Source organism: Cyprinodon variegatus, unplaced genomic scaffold (genome assembly GCF_000732505.1).
Source record: "Cyprinodon variegatus isolate N-32 unplaced genomic scaffold, C_variegatus-1.0 Scaffold797, whole genome shotgun sequence".
NCBI classification, from domain to species: domain Eukaryota; kingdom Metazoa; phylum Chordata; class Actinopteri; order Cyprinodontiformes; family Cyprinodontidae; genus Cyprinodon; species Cyprinodon variegatus.
Window position 1 is genome coordinate 50,883 of NW_015151250.1, and position 23,564 is coordinate 74,446.

At 36.7% G+C, this 23,564-nt stretch overlaps 1 protein-coding gene across 1 annotated transcript in view; it reads left to right on the plus strand.

The window, feature by feature from the left end:
- The first annotated feature begins 15,398 nt into the window (after nucleotides 1-15,398).
- LOC107098651 (synaptotagmin-6-like) overlaps nucleotides 15,399-23,564 on the plus strand; it is a 91,124-nt gene continuing 82,958 nt past the window's right edge. The window contains exon 1 of the mRNA XM_015396424.1: nucleotides 15,399-15,566. The gene's annotated coding sequence lies outside the window, so the exon portion shown is untranslated. The remainder of the gene's footprint in view (nucleotides 15,567-23,564) is intronic.

The window sequence follows — 23,564 nt, forward strand, 5'->3', positions numbered from 1 at the left end:
AGTTTCTTGTTTGCATAATATACTCCACTTTTTTATCATCACCTCCTCACCTTTCAAATACAGCGGCGGAGCTGACGCTGCTTCGTCATGCAGGGGATGGTTTACAGAGTTTTTTTATTTCCAAAAACAATCCATAAAATTAATTCTGTATCTTTGTTACCATTAAACGGTACAAATAATCCAGACTCGGGTACAATACATATTTCTGCTTTAGCATGCATTCCTACCACCTGGCATTACGTCTCTAGCAAATACCAGTGAGGTTCCATTTAAAATTAACAGTGGCGGCCGCTAGTGGACGTCTGTGACATTATAAGACTTAAATTAAGGTGATGGAACCTATTTTTAATCTGATAAACCATTACTCGGCAATAACTCATAAGTGGATTATTTGTTTACATCTCTACTGCAGAGGTATCAATTTGTTTCCTTTCCCTAACCACTTTAAGAAGAATTTTTCATTAAATGAGGTAAATTATGGGCAGCCCTGAGCAACCTCTTCATCAGTCAGAGGCTTCTCCAGATCGATGTAAACCAAGCCACTACAGGAGATGCTACATGCTTACGGCCATTAACATCTATAACTTATTTATAAAAGCTCTATAATATGAGTTACATCATTATAAGTTTAATCTAGGATTAATAAAGTATTTTTGAATTGAGTTAACTGTATAATACTGAACCTGAACCATGTTGTTCCTCCAGAATAAACTAATCAGATAGTTATTATTCCATAAAATTGAATCAGAAACGATGTGCATACATCTGGGACAGAGTGTGGAGATTGTGCTTGGTGTTCTTGTAAATGACTCGGGGACCATGGCTGATTGGATCTTTTTTTTTCTTGTTTGTTCCTGCTGTTTTTCAGCTATTTTTACTCTGACATGACTATGCTTCCAGTTATGCTTCATGCTGTTCAGCCTTTGTTTCTGCAAAAGCATGAACAATTGCATCATTGGCATCGTTGTCTCAACTAATCTTACCGTCACAAAAAATTTTTTTTTTTTGCTTCTGTGGAGTCTGCTGTGCTTCTCTCAGGGGCAACTTCTTTACAATTAGCAAAAAGACATTTAAACTGGCCTTGACATTAGAACATTCTCCCTAAATCTGTTTGGTGTGATCGTTGTGTCTGAGTTAATTGAATAACCTAGATTTAAGGATGGAGGTGTTAGATGGCTTTAAAATGAATCATGGAAGGACCATAACAGTTTTATGTCCACCTAACACTTGGAACTTCTTGAAGCAACACTTGAATTTATATCATCTCTTTAATCATTTTGGAAATGTAATATCCAACATACTTTTTCCCTTTTTTAATTTTCTTGTTGCTTGGGTTCTGTTCTTCATAATCGCCTGTTGGAAATGGGTTTTATTTCCATAATTAGTAGTTTATAGTTAATATGCCCAATAGATTTTTACACTGATTTTCAGTTTTCTGGAGATAGTGTAAAACCGACTTACTTTTTAGGCCCGAGCAGCGAAGGCTGCAAGAGCCTATTGTATTTCGAATACAATTTGTTTTATTAAAATGTGCTATTTGTGTCCATTTTTGCATTATTAGTGTGAAACACACTCCAAAACTTTTTGGGAACATTTGCTACTTTGTAAAACCCTGCAAGAATTGAAGCTCTGTATTTTCATTGTCTTAAGAAGTGGACAACTGATTCAGTTGTCGCCTCCTTCGGTGGGCATTAGACGTCACAAGGCATAACGGATAGAAAATGTAGTTGGTGGCTTAAAATGTAAAACAACATGCCACGGAAAATTATTCTTCTCCTTTATTTAGCATTTTTGTTTAATCATCAGAAAATCTGCCCTTCTAGAAATGCACTTCTAAGCATTTATGTCTCTGGGAAAAAGCAAGGATCAATTCTGCAAACTTTGCTCTTAATTTATCAGAATGCTAGTTTTAGTTAACTGTCAAAACACCTTTATGAAGTAAAGGAGCAGTGAGTGTATGCATGCAAGGCTGTGAACACATGTCCAATAAACTTTGCTGTTTTTCCTGCCATGTTCCCTCCAAAGAGATTGCCAAGCAGATAGATGTATGAGGCCAGTCCTCCCAGTTAACCCCATGTATGCACTTGCAAGCCCCTTAACTACTTTACCTAACTAGCTGAGGCTGTACAAGCAGAAAATAGAGAACAAGCATCGATTTCAAACATAAATCTACACAGACACGTTTAGGTTCAGTTTAGGTTCTAAATAACCTTTGTCCTTTTCCCTGCTTGCTTCAGCTGTGCTGTTTGCAAGCATATCAATCATAGCTTGGGGATCCCTGAGTCAAACTACGGTAAGTCCAGAAATAACGAGATTTGAACTCTTGACACTTTTAACTTTTACTCTTTCCTTTTACGTTTGTTTTTTTGTGTCTTATATCCCTCCAGGTAAATCACAAAATAGATGTAAATCTTTCAAAATGTAGGATAGAATCTGTCAATGGGCCTCATCCAAAACAGCGCTGCTTGCTTGCTGCTTCATGAAATACTGTTGTGTCAAATGAAAAAAAAAAACTGAAATCTGCAGAATCTGCATTGAATAAATATTACACTGTAATCCCAGCAGTGGTTTTATAATTGTAAAACAATCATCTTGAGTAAAGGCCCCTCTGCAGAGGGAACAGCCCAGCTATGCATATTTAAAAGACTATGTTATCATCTTTATGCATTGTTTTGTTAGAAAATGCATGAAGGTTTCTGGAAAAGGTGTGGTGTTGAATATATATGTTCTCTGCTGTTTACCGTTCTGCAATAGTGCCGCCTTATACAGGTGGAAATAAGATTTGCTAAGGGAGCTGATCTATCATCATACTATTCAACATATGCATCCCATTTATTCAAAATCCCCACCTTGTACCATCCCTCCCTCTTCTAAGCTATCAGCAGAAACAAGAATGACTTTCTATAACAGTGAGAGCCTTGAGACAGTGTTTGCTGTATTTGTTCTGTGCTGCAGTAGAAGGTTGTGGACTTAATTAATGGAGATCTGTGTTTTTCTTCAGATATAATGACTGGTTTCCTATTAAGTAGAAAGCAAAGCTGTTATTATAGGATGCTGGAATAGGAAACATAACTACGGTATTATGGATTTGCTGTGGACTTATGTAGAGAAAATCAAAAACAACACATATATAAATGTAATCTAGAACTGAAACAATTAATTGGATTAACAGTGATTAATCAATTATTGAAGTAATTGTCACATAATTTATCAATCAGTTGCTGATTAACTGGAGTATACAATCTAACACATGCTATTGGCTAAAGGACCAACCTACAAAACTGTAATTATCCTTAAGTATTAAACATTTAAAAGACTTTGCATTTAAGATGGAATAAAAAAAACTTTTTTTTTTCTATGCTAGAAAAAAACTTACAGATTGATTAATTGATTAGCAAAATAATCATTACTGTAAGCTCCACTGTTTCTTCTGCAATAAAGCAACCATACTTAGTAGTTTTATTTAAAATATACACAAATAAACTTTTCTGGATATGTCGCCTCATGGGACTTTACCGATGTCCCCTGGTTGAGGCTAGCAACATTAGCAAAATATCTTTAGCCACATTAGCAAAAATATCTATAGGCTAATCACTGTTTTCTCAAATATTTAACAGTTGGCTAAGTGAAGACATCATTATATAACTTGGTTTAACATATATAGTCATAAATGTGTTCTAATAACATTAGCAAAATGTTCAGAAATTAATAAAATTAAATAATAAACTTCATATTAGCTAAGCTAACGCTAAATTCACTGTTTTTGTTAAGGGAGCTAAAGATTAAATTAACTCTCTTTTTAATTAAACACAGACATTTACATTTCTAGTTGGTTTGCAGCTTTTTCATTAGTGTCTATCATTGTATTTATAAATTTGTCAGTTTATAAACAGAGATGACCGTTACTATTGATGATATACCGGTAAGCTATTAGACTGATGATGCTTTGCTAATTTCACTAGCCGCAACAAGGAAGAAAACATTAATTAATGGTCTCAAGTGGCTTATTTAATCTACACGGGACTTTCAAAATGGACATACTGATTGGTATGCCCAATTGGAAACCAAATTAATCTAGTATATTTAATTGATGCTGTTCCACCTTATGAATATTATAAATCCTACAGGAATTTTTGAGTTACAAATAAAACACATTCAACTCAGGAGTTTCTTAATTTACAGATCTGAGCTCTGACCTTTGAAAGAAAGTTAAACACACCATAAGATCTGCTCTGAAATATAAAGGTATATATATATGGTTTAATTAAGAAATAAGACAGTTTTTAGCTCATGATAAAGTTTACATTGTAATAAATTAATATCTAAATAAGTCATTCTTTCTTAAAACCATTGCATTTTTCTTGAATTGAGAACATAAGTGAGACACTTTAACAATGGAACAAGACAATTTACATTTAGAATTAAAAAAAACAAAAAAACTATTGCATTGTCTTATTTCAAGTGCATATTATCTAAATATCCAATTTTAAGAGTAAAAATACTCATTGAATTGGCTAACCATCCTATTTACCTACTCAGATTAAGGACAAATAAACCTAACTTAAGAAATGTTTACTTATTTCTATATCTTAAAGTTTTGTTTAGCAAAAAAAAAAAAATAGTGAATTTGTATCAGTTGTTTATGTATTTTTCCACACCTAAACACAAAATGTCTCATATGAAGAAATTAATGAACAATATAAGCGGGTTAGTGAGTGCTAAGAAAGGAAATACTGATCTTTACAGAGAATTACAATCGATTTTGGCATTTCAGATTTAACATCATTTATATATGGTTTCCGGCTTAATTTCTCATCAATGATATCTCCTAGAAATTTAGATTCACACACAATTTTAATTTCAGCATTTATTGTTAAATCTCTATTAAAACCCTTGGGCCTTTTTCTAAATAATGACCTTTGTTTTACCAAGTTGGCAATTTATTTAAATCAAACCATAAGTTTAATTTCTGAAACTAATGTCGAGAAGCGGTCAAAAAGATCTCAACTACAGAACACAGTGTTGTCAGCATATAAAATACAGTCAAGGGACTTGGAATAAAACAAATATCATTAATATATAACAGAAAACGCAATGGACTAAGTACTGCATCCTGAGGTACCCCACATGGGATCTTTATTAAATCAGTTTGTCACATTAAAATGGACACACTGATACCCGTTATGCAAGTAGCGTGCTATACATTCATAAACCAATCCTCTAATGCCAGATTTCCGTAGTCTGTTTAGTAATAAGGGGTGATCTATGGTGACAAAAGCCTTTTGAAAATCCCAAAATATATATTGATTTCTTTTCCAATGCACTTACAGCTTGAACCCCTTGTAGCTTCATTTACTACATAACAGGGCTTTAGATTTATACTATTTTACAATGCTTTAAGTTTATGAGTCAAATAATAGAGAAAGTAAGTGCAATGATTTAAATCATAAAGAAGGCTGAACTTACACCGATTTACCATTAATATTGTTTTGGTGCAATTAAAAGCCGTAAATAAACTTCTCTAACCGGCAAAGCTTGAAGAGGATTATCAGAAGTATTTCATCAACATTGTTAATGTCATGTGAAATAGAAAAGGAGGGTTTTAAATTTAGGAAAAGGTCACATATAGGTTGATACACAGCATGCTTTATTTTTTTCCCTTTTAATTATCACAGTGTAATTACATGGGTTCATATAATTAGTTAAAATATGCGCTGCAATTTCTGTGTTCTAATTGTGCTTAGCTGTGCTGTGAAGTTATATTGGGCTTTAATTACTCTCCTCTCAGAAGAGACTACTGAGTAATTTCAAATCCAGGACATGGTAAAAAAAAAAAACCCTCAAAAAAACAGAATCTGTCTGAATTTAATTCAGACGTGACTGTCTGGATCTCTGATGTCATGTCAGAGTCATTAAAATGTTAATTACATCACCTTCAGTCTCTACTTGTCTTAGTACAAGAGACATGTGTGGGACAGATTTTTCTTTTTATCTGACAGTCACAGCTCACACATAGTGTGCGTTTGCACAACTACACACTGACATTTGTTTGGTTAATACCCATCAGCAGTTCACCTTAAGCCAAGGCATCACTCTCTCCCCGCTTACAACCCATCATTGCCCCAACAAGAGCCTGTCCAGCTGCTGTCAGCTGATTGCCATGCTGTTTGCTACTTATAACCCAATCTGTCATGCATTGTTAATGTTTCAAGGATTTGGATATGTGTGTGTGCTGTTTGTGGCAGCTACATCAAAGGGAGAATGATGATGTGATTGGACAAGAGGGCCAATAGATTATGGATGCATCTGCATCTTTGATATTTGTAGCATGTTTGGATTGTTTAGTTTAAACACGCTTTGATTCATGTTGATTTTATATGACAATGTTTTGGTGTTAAAATAGCATACATTGGCATATTTGACGGACTTAGATGAATCGTATTAAAAATACCAGACAGTCATTTCCTTAAAACAACCTACTGACTGATTCCACATCTGCTGAAATGTAGGTACAAATGTAGGTTCTATCGATCTATCTGTCTGTCTGTCTGTCTGTCTGTCTGTCTGTCTGTCTGTCCGTCTGTCCGTCTGTCCGTCCGTCCGTCCGTCCGTCGGTCGCAAGAATTTAAAAGAGATTTAACCATAAATCTTAAAGTTGAAATTGTGGGTGAATCTTAATTTCTATGAGATTGCGAGAAATTAAAACCATATATAAATAATGTTAAATCTGAAATCTCAAAATCCATTGCAATTTTCTATAAAGCTCAATATTTCCTTTCTCGATACTCACTAAGCAGTTTAAACTGTTCAATAATTGTTAATTGTTAATTTCTTCATATGAGACAAAAAAAAATTTACTTATTTAGATTTAAATATTTTTGTAACGTAAACCTTATCATAAGCCAACAACTGGATAATTTTCTTTGTTATTTATTATTTTTTTATTGAACTTTATTGATCTCACTTTTGTGAAATCTATCTCTGCATTTAACCCTTCCCCTTCGAGAGCATTGGGCTGCCATCATGTGGCGCATGGGGAGCAGATTGTGGTTAGGGGTCCTGCTCAGAGACCCAGAGTAGCAGTTTGCGGGACTGGGGGCTCGCACTCAGAACCTCAGAATCTCAAGCTCTTTGCCTTAACCACTAGGCTGCCACTATCCATCTATTTCTGAACAAGTTGATTTATTTTACTTCTATTTAAAAAGGGAAACTTGTATCTTACATGATTGTTATTGAGAACTAATAAAGACTTCCAATTCAACATCTCAGAAAATTATAACGTTACCAAAAGAAAAAGGATTTCTAGAAATGTTGGCCAACGATAATCAGGAAATGTGTGAGCATGTACTGTACTCCATATTTAGTTGGGGCTTATTTAGCCAGGATTACTGCATCAATGCAGCGTGGCATCGACTGGATCAGTCTGTGGACCTACTCTGGTGTTATAAGAGCCCAGGTTGGTCTGATAGTGGCCTTCAGTCTGCATTGCTAAGTTTGACATATTGCATCCTCCTTTTCAAAATACCCCATAGATTTTATGGGGCTAAGAAAAGATGACTTTGCTGACCAATTGAAAAAAGGGATAATATGGTCTTTAAACCAGGCATGTACTGGTAGCTATTGGACTGTGCACGTGCAAAGTCCTGTTAGAAAATAAAATCTGCATCTCCGTACAGTTGTTCAGAAATGGGCTGAATTAAGAACGCTTTAGAACGTTTCTTTAACCTTGGAAATCAGAAAACACATCGGACTAACACCAGCAGATGAGATGGCGTCCCAAACCTTCGCTGAAAGTGGAAACTTTACACTGGATTTCAAGGAATGTGGGTTCTGAGCCTCTCCTCTCTTCTTCCACACTCCAACTTCCAAAGGGAAAACAAAATTTACTTTCCTCAGGGATTATAACTGTGGACCACTCAGCAGCACTCTATTCTTTGTTGTCTTTCACCCAGATGATATGCTTCTGAGGACGTCCCTGTTCAAGAGTACCTTGACAAAACAAAAAAAGCAGCTGAAACCCATGTCTTGGATTCATCTCTGTGTGGTGGTTCTTAAAGCACAGGCTCAACCTGCAATTCATTCTTTTTGAATCTACTCCACATGAATGAGTCTTTCTTCAAAATCCTCTCCAGGTGTAGTTATCCATATTGCTTATACACCATTTTTCGACCCCCTCTATTCCTTCCTTTCGCCTCTCTATTAATGTGCTAGGACATTTGGGTCTTGCCCGCCTTCTACAGGGTGTCAATGGTAGCTTTTGGACAACTGTCAATTCAGGAGTCTCTCCTATTATTGTGTAATCTACATAACTACACTTAGAGACCATTTAAAGGCCTTTTCAGGTATTTTGAATTGATTAACTGATAAGAACAAGGCACCTGTTGTCTTCAATGTTTACCTTCACAAGATACTAAAATTTTAAAAAAAACGAAATTCCAAGTTTTTAGTAGTTGTCGTTTTCCTTCTTATTATATGACCAGCACCTGTATTATCTAAGTTCAATCAGTCCCAGAATTATTTAAAAATAACAATAAACTTAAGTAAATATTCAAATATTCCATAGGGCCGTAGTAGTTTCGGTTGGGCACTATGATTATATTCTGGTTCTAACTCACAGTTAAACAAAGAAGAATTCAAGCCTTAAAATCATCTTTTTCTACATTTAACTACTCAATCTTTTGTAAGTAGGAGTCGGTATACTGCAGCAATCCACCTGTCAAGAGACTGATCTAACTCATCAATGTGGTCTGTCATGCAGCTTAACCTCTATGTCTGCAGTCTGGAAATAGCTTTACAGTAAAACCTGATATACAATTAGACAGCAGCTGCAGTCAAGCACTTTCATTCAATTGGTTAAAGCCCCTGTCACACCTTGACAATTTAGACAGCATATGCCTGGCATATGCTGAACTTTCTATGTATTTTTTCAATTTTGGGCGTATACATTGAGTATTCATAACAAGTCCAGAACTTATGTCCAACGACAGCCTAACTCATGCATAACACATGGCAGCATAATGCCTGTCATAAGCCAGTGCCTTGAGGGTGGCAGCAATGCGCCCGGAGGCATCTGGCCAACATAAAAAGATTTATTTGATCTCTCTATTAACCTAGCTGCTGTCTACCGCCTGCCAAAAAATAAATAAATAAATAAATAGTTAAAAAGAAAAAGAAATAAAGAAGGATTGCAATCAGCGTCATGTCTGCTAGGAAGTTTGTTGGTCGAGACAGAGGATCCATGACACTCACCCTATGATGGGGATGAAGTCTGGAAGAGAACTGACGTTATCCTCATGTGAAACTAGCCTCATGAGACCATCCTGATCTCGCGAGCTTTCAAGGTTTCACTCGCAGATCAGTCTGGAGACTCTCCGTTTAAGAAAATTTGGAGCAGTTCACCAAACGAACGTCCAATCAGCGTTGGCTTTGAGGCGGGTTGAGGTGTGACGCAACGAGAAGCGCGACAGTTCAGTCTAAAGAACATGGCGGCCTCAGCCGATGAAACTAGCGTTAGCGTTGCTATCGAGCAAGTTTTATCGGAATTACAGAGTATTTCTTCACTGAAAGAAGAGCAAAACACTGCTCTGGAGGCTTTTCTCAGAGGAAAAGATGTTTTTGCTCTTCTCCCGACTGGTTTCGGGAAGAGTTTGATCTATCAATTGGCTCCTCTTCGTCGTCGCTCTGTTAGTACGTCATATGCTTCGTTGCTTCTGATTGGTTTATTTGGCCCGTCTATCACCAACATAGGCCAATCAGCTAACCAGTATTTTCGCCCCTTCCCAAAATTACTTCAACGGAAGGTTTCCAGATGGATATGCGGAGCAAATAGCTGTAGGTTAGAAACGCGTTCAGCGCTTGTTTGGAAGACGTCAAATACGTTGAGTTCTTGATAAGTTACACATAATTTATGCACAAGTTACTCATAGGTCTTGGTGAGCTAGACGTCACGACTCATGAGTAACTTAGACTTAATGTATGTCAATGATCAAATAATTTACCTGTAACCCATGGCCCACGTATGAGAATACGTTGGCATTCGTTGGGTACTTGCCGTATGTCTACCCGTGCCAGCGTCTTTCAACGTGATTCAGAGTACTTCAGTGTGCTCATAACTTATACCAAAGGTATGCCAATCAGTCTGTCACGATTTGTTTGGAGGTTTTTGAGAAGACCCAAATGCAGAGGCTGACAGGCAGGGGTGAGCTCTTTAAAGATTTAGTGAAAGATCAGGCAGCAAAAACAGGAATCCAAAAAATCCAACTTAAAAATGTTAAACAAAAACAGGTATCCAAAAATCCATCATCAAAAAACACAAACCAGAAACATGGAGACATCAGGGGAAAACCATCACAAGGAGCCAGGGTGAGACAAAGTAAGACGAAGAACCAGCAAAGAGGGACTGCAGAGGGAGTGTATTTATGGCTGACTGAACAAAGGAAGGACTAATGAGCTGATAAGGAGCAGGTGTGAGTAGAGCTGATGAGGAAGCCGAGGGAAAAGAAAACACAAGGGGGCAACAGAGGACAGACAAAGAAAAAACCTAAGAAACTTAAATGAATCCAGAACACATCAATAAAGCTAGAAAACAAGGAAAAACCAGCATGAACTTGAAACTGAAAAATTATAGAAAACGAACAGAACCAAGATCGTTACACAGTCAGCTGTTATCCAAACCCAGTTTTTCACAATATGACCACATGTTTTGTTAGAAGCAAATTTCCTTTTAAAAACGTAAGTCTGTAATGACAAACTACATTTTGATTTGCTGATGACAGTGCTATCAGTCACTACACTTCCAGCTGCCATGTCTGTATCCTGAGACATGCAATCATTTCAGTTCATATCAACTCCTTGGCTTTATTAAATATATGAAATGTCGAATGTTTTGGTTTGGGTCTGTCTGAAACTCAAAATAGAGTTTCGCCGCAAACATTTTGATTTTTATGCATCGTGAGAGAGACAGTGAATGCAATGAGGGAATAACAAACATGGTCTGGAGATGTACAGTACACTGTATGTGTATTAAAAGGACATTTTACAGAATATTTTGTTGTGTTGATTAATGGCATGCTCATATTAAGCATTTACATTTGATGTCGCACCTTTTGCCACCACCAGTATTTTTTTCACTGACTTTTTCTGGACATGTTCTTGAAACCAATTTCGGATCAAATAAGTATAATTTTATTTTTTTTTACATCTGTAACAATACAACCACAGCTCTTGTGATTTATTCCCACTGTTTGGCTTTTACTGGTCCTTAAGTTGTGCTTCTCAGCTCTCATTCAGCAGAATCTAAATCTCTCAGCTGGTAAAGCCTCTCTCCTTCACCTTCAATGCCCTTTCTGTGAACAAACCAGCGATTGAAGTCAAATCCTTTTATACTATTATTGGGGCGGTGATTGTGCAGATTTACATTTCTCAAGAAAGCGCACTGACTTACATACTGTACAGAAGGACTGCATCAGGTTTATGAGGATCATTTACTGAAGTTTAGATTGTTTGTTGAGTCTGATGTTTATTGCATTTTCGTAAAGAGACCATAATAGGAGAAAAAAGTAGGAGAAATTTACAACAACAATGCAAAAATGTTGTTGCATGATGCAGTATGCTTACAACACTTGTGCTCTGGATTCTGATTGTGAAAGGCATTTCTGTCATAACTGTAGCCTTGTTTTTCAACCTAATCTTTTCCTTTACTTCCTGCAAAATGAAGAATTGAATCTAACTTCATGAAGGACGATGAAAGAAGTCTTTCCCATTTAACAGTTTCATTATAAGTTTGCATCCTTTTTCCTCAACCAGGATTTCCATGCCATCCTCCCTGTCTTTTCACTAAGGCACCACACACCCAATTAAATTAAATTCAGTTCAGTTTATTTCTATAGCGCCAATTCACAACACATGTCAACTCAAGGCAATTTACAATTCAACCAGATCATACAGTCAAATTGATAAAAAAATGTTTTATCTCAGGAAAACCAGTCGATTTCATAGAAGGCAATACCTCACACTAAGCATGCTTGTAGAGAGTAAAAACTCCCTTTTAACTGGAAAAAAACTCCAGCAGAACCAGGCTCAGTGTGAGCGGCCATCTGCTGAGGCCGACTGGGGTTCAAGGAGACAAAAGCAGACAAACAGAAAGAAGCAGAGATACAAAAGGCAACTGTCAATCAGCTCCATAGGCGGCCCTGTCCAGGAAACACACAGCCAGGCAGACCAACTCCGAGGATGAAGAGAGCACATCCAGACAGTCACAGTCAGAGAATCAGGACTACACTGGAAAACAGGCTGATCTCTAACATCTCTAAACAAAGGTGTTGATGGCAGCAGCACAGCTGATATTTCTCTCCAGGATGGAGTCACAGCCAAACAGGAATAAACCAGACCACCAATCTATCATATTATAATTTAAAAAGTTTTTTTTTTTTTTTTTTCAAAAACAAAAATCTCTTTCCTATTTGCAAAATATATCCTTATTCTGTGGTTCCAGACAACATGTTTAAGAGCATTTCTTTTTTTTTCAGAGAACATGGCAGCAAATACTTTTGAGTCAGAAAAAAAGTTTGAAAAGTACTTTTTAGCTTTGGAAAGCATTCTAAAGAGTCTGATTGTAATTCATTTGATATTGATAATATTAAAATGTTTACACTTTATCATTGGAAATTGAAGTACAAGGTTGTGCAGTTGGAGGAAATTGCCTCACAGCAAGCAAGCACGCTAAAGAGAAAAAAACTCCATTTGAACTAGAAACATCTGTAATCGAAGGTGTTGATGGCAGCAGCCCAGCTGATATTTCCCTCCAGGACAGAGTCACAGCCAAACAGGAACAGACCAGATGAAGCTACTATGTAGAGAAAAAGCAGAGAGAGCAGCTACTGTAAAAATCGAAATCTATTCTAATTTTTCTTGAACTGAGGAGGTAAAAGAGACATTTTGCCAATGGAACAAGACAAATTACACTTCAAATAAGAAAAAACAATGTCATTGTCTTAGTTCAAGTGCATATTATCTAATTATCTTATTTTAAGAGTAAAAATACTCATTCCATTGGCAAACTTTCTTATTTACCTACTCAGACTAAGGGTAAATACACTTAATTTAGGACATTTTTACTTATTTCTAGGTCATTTTTCCAATGTAGAATGAAGCAGAATAAAGAAAGTGGTCCCTTTGTCCTCCAGCAGCCTTAAAATATTGTGCAAATTTGTGCTGATAGCCACATTATTTGACAGACAAACAAACAAAGCCATGTTTTACAGATCAGAAAACAGAGAGAAACATTTCTCAGTGTAATATTGTCTTTTATTTTAGTTGTTTAAAAGGAAACATTCCTTTACATTTAACACAAATAAGAAGAATGCATAAGGGTTTAGGGACAGTCTGCTAAAACTAAGTACAAACCCCTGTCCCTGGCCAGTAGTTTAACCCTTTAAAGCCCGATCCAAGAATAAAACAAAACAGAAAATTACTTTTTTTTGGTTTGAATTCCTTATTTGCCCTTTTAACAAAATATGTAAAAAGAAAAAACAGAAATACATTTTTGATATTAATAATTTATTACTATACGATAAGTCAAGATTATTTTTTGTGTTATCAGGTATATCTGATTGTGTACAATAGGATTTTGAGCAAAGTTTTTACCATTAAATTATGCAAAAGGTGTCAGATGCAAAACATTTCAGAAACCGTATGTATCAAATATGATACATTTGGCATTAAAAGGGTTAATCCAGGGGTTTAAAAAATCTTAATCTGTCTGCCATAGATGTGAACTTCCTCAATTTGAGTTGTATTACTTAATCTGCTTAATCAGTGGGTTGTTCAATAAACCTTTAGCCTCCTGGTGTTTTTTAATTTGCTTGAAACCTTCCCTATTGCATGTGAGGAAACTATTTTTTATAATAACTTTGGAGATTTCAGAAAATCCAAACATGAATGAATGCATTCTGATGGTGTTCTGCACAACACTGAGGTGCACAAAAAGCCTCCTTTCCAAGCATGGTTCAACAAAAACTTAAAAGTACCGCGCAGGAAACTAGCTTTCATTTATGCTAGCCGTGAGGCAAAAGGTGCATTGTATATATTTCACAGCGGACACCTAGATCCTGCTTTAGAAAATAAATATTTCAGCGCTTCTCTGCATTAAACAGAAAAAATGAAACAAATGAAATATTTGTCTGCTGCAAAGAACGTGGATTGAAGATTTGTGTGTTTGGTTTGCAGAGTGTGAGAACAAATCTTCCTCGATTTCTGTTTTATATTCCTCAACTTGCAGCCTCAGTTTACTCACAGCCACTAGAGAGCCTCATCACTTTGCTCTAAGCTGCTGATACTGGGAGGTCTGTGGTGTCCTTTTTTTCCTCACAGGATAAAATATGAATCAAGATCAAGCCAACGCTCCCAAGCTAGAGTTTTTAAACCATCTGATGTGTTTTTAATAATATATATCTCATTACTTCATAGGGATAGTGTTTACCTTTTGAAGCTATGTTTTTAATATATCATCTGAACTTTTTACTTCATGTATCTCTATTATATGTAAATATCTGAATTTGTTTTTATCAGGGTTGAATTTTAAAGTGATTTCAAGGTGTTGCATTCAAAATAATTCCTTCTAGATAAGAGCAACAAGGAACTGATAATTTTCCAGATACGGGGTGCAAAGGGAGGGTAATGTAAATCCCCTTCCCCCCTTGTTTCCGCCTCTCCTTCTCCCTCTTTGTTGAAGATTGTACTGATTGTGCTGCAATATGTCGCATGACCACAGTCAACGCTGCAGACTGGGGAGCGGTGTCCCATGCTTATTAAATCAATGGTGTGTGCCTCTTGAAGTAGTGTGTGGCACGGATGCGTTCATCGCAGCATCTCACCGCAGGCTCTCTTCAAACAGAACAAAGCGCTGGCTTCGCATTTGTTACTCATCAAAATAAAATTACAGAAAAGAAGAAAAAAAAACAAAACAGATTCCCTTTTGATCCTTTCGTCACACATTTGCCTAATCTCATTCTGTGCAGGAATAAAACAACTCTTTGAATGTGTTATCTGGACATCTATTCAAGGAGATGCTTTGATATTAATGAGGAAACCCTCATTAATATTCATTCACACTAAACTTGTGCATGTTGACTTTTTTTAATTTGCTGCATTGCCTGCTTTTGTGGGAGTCAAGGAACCGCATGTTGAGTCTCAAAGGTGATTTTTAAAAGAACTTTAAGTGGTTTGTTGGGTGTTTGCGCACAACAGGAATGGAGTGAAGAGTTATTTAGCTCGTTTGACTATCCATTGGGCTGAGTGAGGGATGTGCCCCTAGACATTTGCACTACAGCATCCTGCTGACTTGCTTTGCTTGCTCGCAGTGCCATAGAAACAGGGTTCCAGAGTGCAGTGGAGGCTCATTCTGTGCAGAAGCAAGCAGGGGAGAGGATCAGGAGGAGAGAGTGAGGAAGCGGGGAGGAAAAAAAAGAGATAGAAAGAGACAGAGACAGAAAGGAACACAGAGAAACAGGGAGGGAAAAGTGAGAGGGAAGGATCAAGAAGGGGAAAAGTGAAAGGCGCTGTCACTGGTGAGTACACAGCTGTCACTGGAGATTGAATCAGAGGTTCAAATCTGATGCTCTGAGTGTTCTCTTTTCCTCTCTGTTGGCTGTTTGACGATTGATTCCTCCAGCTTTGTTTCAGTGGCGTGAAACAGGTTGCATGCTGTCCTTGTGTTTGCGCTCTGATGCAGAGCAGCACTGGATTTGTTTTATTTGCCTTGGAACATCATGTTTTGGTTAATCTTAGTCCAACAATCTGTATTTACTTTTGAATAATTCATGCAGAGCTATAAAAAAAAAAAGAGAAAACTTCTTTTTTTGGTAGTCATTACACTCTTCTGTATCATTCATGAAGCTCCGCTTTAATATTTGATTAGCCTGGATGTCTTGCTGCAGACTTTTTGTCTCTGTCTTACTTACCTTTGTCAATTAGATTAGTGCCAGAACCGCAGGGAAATTATTTTGATATTGACTTGTCTTCTCCGCCGCTTTTTATCAATTATTGAGCAGCTGAGCTGATGCTACATGGCTCCACCTGTACGGCGGGGATGTAGAAACTCACTCAGCTGCATAGCGTAAAATGTTAACGCAGGTCACAGCTGCTTGTGTCTGTGAGTGAGCTGGTGTGTTTTCTGATGCGTCCACTCCTCTGTGCACACTTTTTCCCTTTTTTTTCCCTTCCTTCTCAACATCTCTCTCCTGCTGTGTTTGATCAACTTGTATCATGACACTTTGATGAAGCACCAGAACTGTTGGGCTAACATTGGAGAGACACTGCAGGCTAGCCTGTGCCTCCTGTCAGTCTGACTAAGAGGAAATTGTGTTATCCTCATCACCGCTCGCCTTGTTGTCACTTAGGATTTAAAGTGCGTTGGAAGTGATAATAGGCTAAGATTTATCTTGGAGCAAATATCCCTTGCAGCTTGCGGAGTGGTAATCCTGTTTATGTTTTGTCTTTTGCGGCTCCCTGCTTGCATTCACCTGTTCCTGGAGTGCAGTTTTATGTTGTTTTTCTTTTTTTTCCTCCCTTCATCAGCCGCTGCAGTTCCAGGAGAAGCTTGAATTAAACAAATCCAGCCAGCTTTATCAGCTTGCTGCTGCCTCCTGGCATGAATGGACCCAACGGCCTCCTTGCAGCATGTGTGAGGGACATACGTGGTTGCAAAGCTCATTTGACTGAGTGTGTGCATGCATGCATGCATGCGTGTGCACTGTTAGAGGGGTTGACATGATTGTGTGTGATCAGGATAGCCGCAGGGGTCGTTTGCTCCCTTTTTTTGTGGGCACATTCAAGGATTATGGCATTTTGTCTTGCTTCCTCTCTCCTGTGACACATTTATGACTTCTTGTTAAAATGTCACTCACTGAGGCTGGACTGTAAAATACCCCTGCACGGTGGCTTACCGTGCGAACAACAGTGTGCCCTGGTGTGATAAAGCCCGCTTAAGCACACAATTGGGAGTACAAGGCTGCAGGATGGGGGAGATAACACTTAGCTCTCTCAGGGGCCTGCCTTTTACTGGCATCATTTGTTTCGGTATAATATAAAATTGGGTTGAAATTTGACAGCTTTGCAGCCTGGATCAATATGCTGGCTGTTCATGAGGGGAAACAATACTGTGGTAGGATATTCTCTCGTAAACAAGAGGATATCCTGTGCTGCCAGTAATTTTCCATGTTTTTTAGAGAGTGAAATACACTAATGTTAGATAAGTTACCTGGAAGGAAATCAGAATTCTGCTCCTATAAGTTTGCCAGCCGCTGAACCCCAGAGAAAACCTGCTGCTAAAATGAAAATGGCTTTTCTGTAAGTAGGGACGGATTCTTATAATGGCGTCCCTCTCGGTGAATTATGTGGATTTGTTCGGCTCCGGGGCTAAAAAGTCTCCTATCGAATTTTTCATTCACACTCAGGAAATATTTTTATTTCTTTACATATGCACTGCTGCACTGCAAAAAATTTAAATCTAAGTAAGTTTATTATTCTTAAAATAAGAGCATTTTTTCTTGAATCAAGCAGTTAAGTGATACACTTTGCCAATGGAATAAGGCAATTTACATTTAAAATAAGAAAAAACAACTACAGTCTGTTATTTCAAGTGCATAATATCTAATTTGCTTATTTTCTACTTATTTTAAGAGTAAAAATGCTTATTCCATTTTCAGATTATCTTATTTACTTGCTCAAATTAAAGGTAAATACACTTAATATAAGAAATTTTTACTAATTTTTAGATCGTTTTTGCAGTGTGCAGAGTTTTAGATTTTTAAAGCATCCTGGAAAAAAATCTAAATCTTTTTAAGTAATTTTTTCTTAAAATAAGTGCATTTGTTCTTGGATTGAGGAGGTAAAATAAACATTTTGCCAATGGAGCAAGACAATTTACACTTAAAATAAGAAAACCCATTTGCATAGTCTTATTTCAAATGCATATTATCTAATTATCTTATTTTAAGAGTAAAAATGCTCATTCCATTGGCAAACTATCTCATTTACCTACTCAGATTAAGGGTAAAGACACTTAATTTGAGACATTTTTACTTATTTCTAGATCGTTTTTCTAGTGTGAAAGGACACCATGTTATATGATTCAGAAAGACAGAAAATTCCTCCGTTTTTCTTTACCTAAGTCTGGGAATGCTTTAGGTTTCTGTTGAGTTCGTAAAGATAGAAATCGACTCTTAAAGTAAAATAGCACATCATAGAACAACTTAAACCTTTGTTTCTTTTTTTCTTATTGCACAACGCATTAATTTCCCGACAACAATATACATTTTTTTTTTGTGGAAAACATATTTTCATTTTTCTATTTTGAAATTAATGGATTTACTGATGATAAACTTTGCAAGCATAATCTGATAAAGGTTTTTAAAGACCAATATCGATATTTATTTTAACATCAGCCAAATCGATCTACATGATGTGTTGCAGATCATTTTTGGGCAGAACCTTAGAGCTGACATTGCTTTTTTTTTTTTCATTCTTCATTTGCATGATAAAAATGACACTAAGATCAAAAATATAACACAAGTTTCCGTCTAAACAACAAATAAAACTAATAAATCAGACTAAACATTAACAATGGATTGCAAAATTGAGGGTACAACAATGCATGTGTTTACTTGATTTCAATCAAATGTTGTCCATATCTCTCGTAAGCAGGATATTTAGTCTAAATTTGACCAAAATATATTTATTTTTCGTTCCCCTCTTTCTAAGACTGTCCTAAAGTCAAACCTCCATTGAAAATACTTATATTGTGTCATCACAAATTAAATAAGGACTTAAGTAAATAACTGAAAAATGCGTTAGAAGTTTTACTGCTCCATGTAGAGTGAATCCATTTAGGTTTAATTGCCAAGGGAACTGCATTTTGAAATTCAGTCCTATATTATTTAAAATAAAACTATTTTTTAAGTGTGTCATAAACAGTATATTGTATGGCAATACTATGAAGTCAGAATTCTGCTGAAAGTGCTCCTGCATAATAAATTCTTATAACAGCAGCTTTATTTAAAACACATGCACATAAACCACACTCATTTAGAACATTTTATGCATGCAAATTCCACACCACCAGGCCCTAAATGTATCAGACGTGAGTTCATGCTCCTTCTCTCTGCTCCTCTTGCTTTTATGCGGCTGTAGATTCTCTCCTGGTGCTCTCATGTCTACTTTTGCCATTCTGAAGGTGGAGCCAACCTGAGAAAGTAAGCCACTTGTGTAGGCGACTTTTCAGGAAAACCAAACAAGACCCTTAAACAGAGACTAGTGCATCCTAAGGACAAAACCCCCAAGACCAAATATGAGCGGAGTGGTGTCTACAGTTCAATGCAGAGAGGAATGCTCGGATCTTTACATTAGAGAAACTAAACAACTTCTCTACAGATGCATGGTCCAACACAGAAGAGCGACCTCCTCAGGACACGAATCTGCGGTACATCTACAGTATACTTTAAGCGGGGCGTATACTGTGCGATTTATTTCAGTCGTTGCACCAGCCATAGCTCACGATGTATGTGCAGCACGACGCTCTGATGCGATCTACCTGCTCACACTGTACGACTAAAAACCACGTCGGACTCAGCTCCGCAGTGAGATGGAGTTACTCTGACTCGTCTATCTGGAAGCCAAACAAATCAAAGGGGAATATGAAGCTCACTAGAGTAAAACCCGCTGTCTTGGCAACTTGTGCAAATTTGTGCTGAAAGCCTTAAAAAGAAAAGGCGGCAACATATTTGGACAAAGACATGGCTAAGCAAAAATGGCTACTACGGTCTGTCAATTTTACAGAAAGAACTCCATTTCACTCATTGCACCCCCGCCATGCTGCTGTGTTTACATCTGAGAGGAAGAAGGAAAAGAAGAACCCTGGGTTGCGCATGCCCACTGAGCGATTTACGCACGACGGTCGGGAGAAAATCAAACATGTTGGCCAGCCTCATTCAATACTGAATGAGTATTGAATGAGGCTGGCCAACAGCCCTATTTTTTTTATGAAAATCTTTTATCTGGACTTTAATCCAGACTGGACTTTAATCTAGGGTTAATGCATCTTGACACTGGAGCTGTTCAGAAAACACCCGGTGCATTGGTCTAATTGCTTATGAATCAGAAGTGGAAGCAAATTATCAAACCCACAATGTCGTCTTGTTACCTTGAAGTAAACACAGGATTATTTACAGATTTACACATAGGCTGCCATGACTTATACTTAAAAAAATCAGTTTTAACACACACCAATGTTCTCATTATGACGAGAAAACGTCTTTCAATTATCTTTAGATAACGAGAAAATTAACTTGTTTTCTATTCCATAAAGTGCAGTAGCGATCAAATGTTAACAATGTGAGAGAAAAAAAACTTGCAAAAACGCATTGATATGAAAGTTCAGAACATTTCAAGACAAATAAATATGGTGCAAACATGCAGTATGTTTGTATGATCATTATCTTTATTAGAAATTGACCTAGTATTATATCTAGGGCAGGGGCCCTGATTGGCTCTAGAACCACCCATGAGTATTTATTATGTGGGCAGAATTAGGACTTCATCCAGTTTCCTCTTGTAGTCCTGTCAATGTGCCCCTGAACTTAATCCCAAGTTGCCTATCAATACAAATATCAGTGTAAGAATGTGGGAGCATTTGTTAGTTTCATTGGATAAGTGTGGCTAGAATGTAAAATCATTTGACTTGTTGGCAAAATACAATAAAAATGTTGCATATTTACAATCCCACTATTGCCTTAGCTAGAGATTAAATTATGTATGCTTTAGAATTGGATGACAGATATATGACATTTATTTATGTAAAGCAGTTTATCTTTTGAGTTGGGTAAGCTCCTTATTGTTTACTGTCTTAAGTCCATAAACCTTATGATGAAGGCTCCTTATGCAAGCTGGCAATCAGGTTTGCAAAGAGCATGTAAAGCAATAAGTTTTAATTCTTCCTTTTTCTTGCAGTTAATCAGAGGTCCCCCTGATTAGCTGCGGTGTAACTATGCAGCACATGGAAACAAACTGCAGTGTGGATTAAATAATAAGCATACAATTTCTCTTGTTTTACATCTTCATCTGTCAAAAACAATTCATACGGAGCCCCTAAAGGGACATGGAGGGAAAAAATAAACTTTTGCGAGATCTCGCAAAAGTATTGCGGGATCTCGCAAAAGTACTGTATTGTGGGATCTCGCAAAAGTATTGCGGGATCTCGCAAAAGTATTGCGGGATCTCGCAAAAGTACTGTATTGTGGGATCTCGCATAAGTATTGCGAGATCTCACGAAAGTATTGCGGGATCTCGCAAAAGTATTGCGTGATTTTGCAAAAGTATTGCGAGATCTCGCAAAAAATAAACTTATGCGAGATCTCGCAAAAGTATTGCGGGATCTCGCAAAAGTACTGTATTGTGGGATCTCGCAAAAGTATTGCGAGATCTCGCAAAAGTATTGCAGGATCTCGCAAAAGTTCTTTTTTTCCCCTCCATGTCCCTTTAGGTGCTCCATAAATTTACACATGAGCAACTTTATGCAGAGTGAATAAAAAAAGACAAGATTCCCAGGAAGGCTGACATTTTCTTGAATAAAAGAAAACTGCAATGAACAGATGTTTCATCCTAAGTATTTTTTAATATTCAGAGAATTGTATTTAATTGCTATTAATTTCCTAAAGTTGCTGAGATTTTTGTTTTACTTAACCAAGAACAAGTTTAACCAACATCCATGATTGCATTCTAGCCTCAGATTATTATCCTCATTAAAGCTGCACAGTTGAGCCAACCAGCAGGCTTAGTTGCACCAAAGAGAGAAAAGGTTGAACATTGATGCAGTCATCATAAAAATAGCCTCATTAAGTTCTTACTGTTTGCACAAGCTTTATCATTTTATTTTTTATTTTTTTGCCATCTCCATTGATGCGGCGTTTATGTTTTTTTCTGGAATCATCCCTTTTTTTACTAGAAAGCACCAACAACCTTTCCTCATCGATTATAAAGAAACCAGTATGACCTTTTGGCAGCTCTGGTTCATGAAGGTGTCACATAATGTCTTCAAACTACATTAATTTGATTTGCACTGTGCTTTCTATAATTTCCTTAGCTGCTTCACAGGCGCAACTGTGTGGCTAAAATAAGAGGAACAGGGCTAATGAATGTCACAAAGCAGGAGAAGCCTGTCACCTTTCAGCTCTGCACATTTCCTCTAGTTTTAGGATAATATATTATTTCACCCACATAGTAGATAATTAGTTTGATCAATTAAGTTAATGCATGTGCAAGTCTAATCAAATGATTTTTCTGTTTTATGACAGACTTAAAAATTTAATTGCATCCTCATGCCTATATATATATTTTCATATTTTCTACTGCATATCGTTTTGTTCCTCTCATGTTGTTTTTAAACTGGCATATTAATGTATTCCTTTGAGGTCTGAAATGGTTCAAATCATGATCTCTTGGCATTTTTTCAACCTGTCTATTAGATATTTATGACAAATGATCCCTTTATTAAAATTACTACATAAACCTTAATCCCTGGTATATTTTTATAAGCAACTGCTCATCTTGTTAACTATCAAAGAGCACATTTTTTAAATGGAAATTTGAGGGAAAAAAATACAATCTTGAAATAAAACTAACCCAAATTTATTAAAAAATGGTTTTCGGAATAACTTTTTTCACATTATCTTTTCAAAAAGAATGAGAATATTTGGGGCTGCAATATGATGCAGTTTGTAGGACTGTTGCTTTGCAACAAGAAGGTCCTGGGTTCAATTTACAGCCCAGGTTTCTGCATGGAGTTTGCATGTTCTCCCTGTGCATTTGTCGGTTCTCTCTGGGTACTCCGGCTTCCTCCCACAGTCCAAACAACTGACATTTAGGTTAATTGGCTTCTCTTAATTGTCCTTGGGTGTGAGTCTGACTGTGCATAGCTGAATATCTCTGTGCTGCCCTGTAATTGGAGACCTGTACAGGATGTAACCCGTCTTTCACCCATAGACTTCTGGGGAGTAAACAAGATTTGAATATTTTCAGACAGTCTTTACAACTTTTTTATTTTCAATTTTTTTTTTTCAAAATTCTTCTTAAGATTAAGTTTAATGAAATGCATTTTTTTTTTCAAATTTAGTTTTACAGATCAAATTATTTTACTCCAAGCCCACATTGACCAATACAAATCTTTTTCTATGAAGGCCAATAGAAATCCGTCTCCAGAGCAAAGCCCGCCCCTAGGGTAAAAGAGAATGTAATTTTTTTTTTTTTTAAAGATTTTATCCATCCATCAGTTTTCTGTCACGCTTCATTCTGCTGGGCTCGCAATGGTTGCTGCTGCCTATCTCCAGCTGTCTCTGGGCGAGAGGCGGGATTTTAGAGTTTATCATTTAAAGTTATTTAATTTTTTCCATATTCCTTTTTTAATTTTTTTCCCCCCAATTCTTGTTTTTTCAAATCTTTAGTTTCAAACTGAGTTGTATAAATTATGTTCTTTATACCTTTTAAAAAAAATTAATTACATTCTCTTTTACCCT